Source organism: Myotis davidii, unplaced genomic scaffold (assembly GCF_000327345.1).
Source record: "Myotis davidii unplaced genomic scaffold, ASM32734v1 scaffold900, whole genome shotgun sequence".
Taxonomy (NCBI): Eukaryota; Metazoa; Chordata; class Mammalia; order Chiroptera; family Vespertilionidae; genus Myotis; species Myotis davidii.
Genome location: NW_006295185.1, coordinates 357,559 through 358,166, shown reverse-complemented (window position 1 = coordinate 358,166; position 608 = coordinate 357,559).

Below are 608 nucleotides of genomic sequence, written 5' to 3'. Positions count from 1 at the left end.
AAGAGGAAGCATATAATCTGACCTGAGGGATTCATATCTGTTTTCAAGAGTAATGGAGAGCCAACTTTTCACCCATCCCATAACAATCAATGGAAGAAATAGCCATCTGCCAAAATTCTGAGTCATGGTGGCTCCTATGGGGAACTGACTGGTGAAATTACTCTTATATATTATAGCCCATGTTTTATTTTATACTTTCTTTTCCTCATCAGAAGGTTGAGGCTCCCAGGCATCTTTCTATAACACACAACTAACAAAGTAGGCACTCAAACAATGGAGACAGGAATAAAATCTATCAACCACTTGATATTACAACAGAAAAAAAAATTATGCTATAATGCAGTCTTTGCATGTGTCATTTTTAATGATTTTAAACCATTTTATTGTTCATACCAGTGGATTTTCTATAATAGCTCTGTCTACTTGATAAAGGGAACAATATAATACAGAAATTTAGTTTAATAATAATCAAGCTTTTTCATTCATGGCATGCCAATGATCATTGAATTAAAATATAACATCAGCCCTAGCCAGTTTGGCTCAGTGTATAGAGAGTCAGCCTGTGGATTGAAGGGTCCTGGTTTTGATTCATGTACTGGGCACATGCC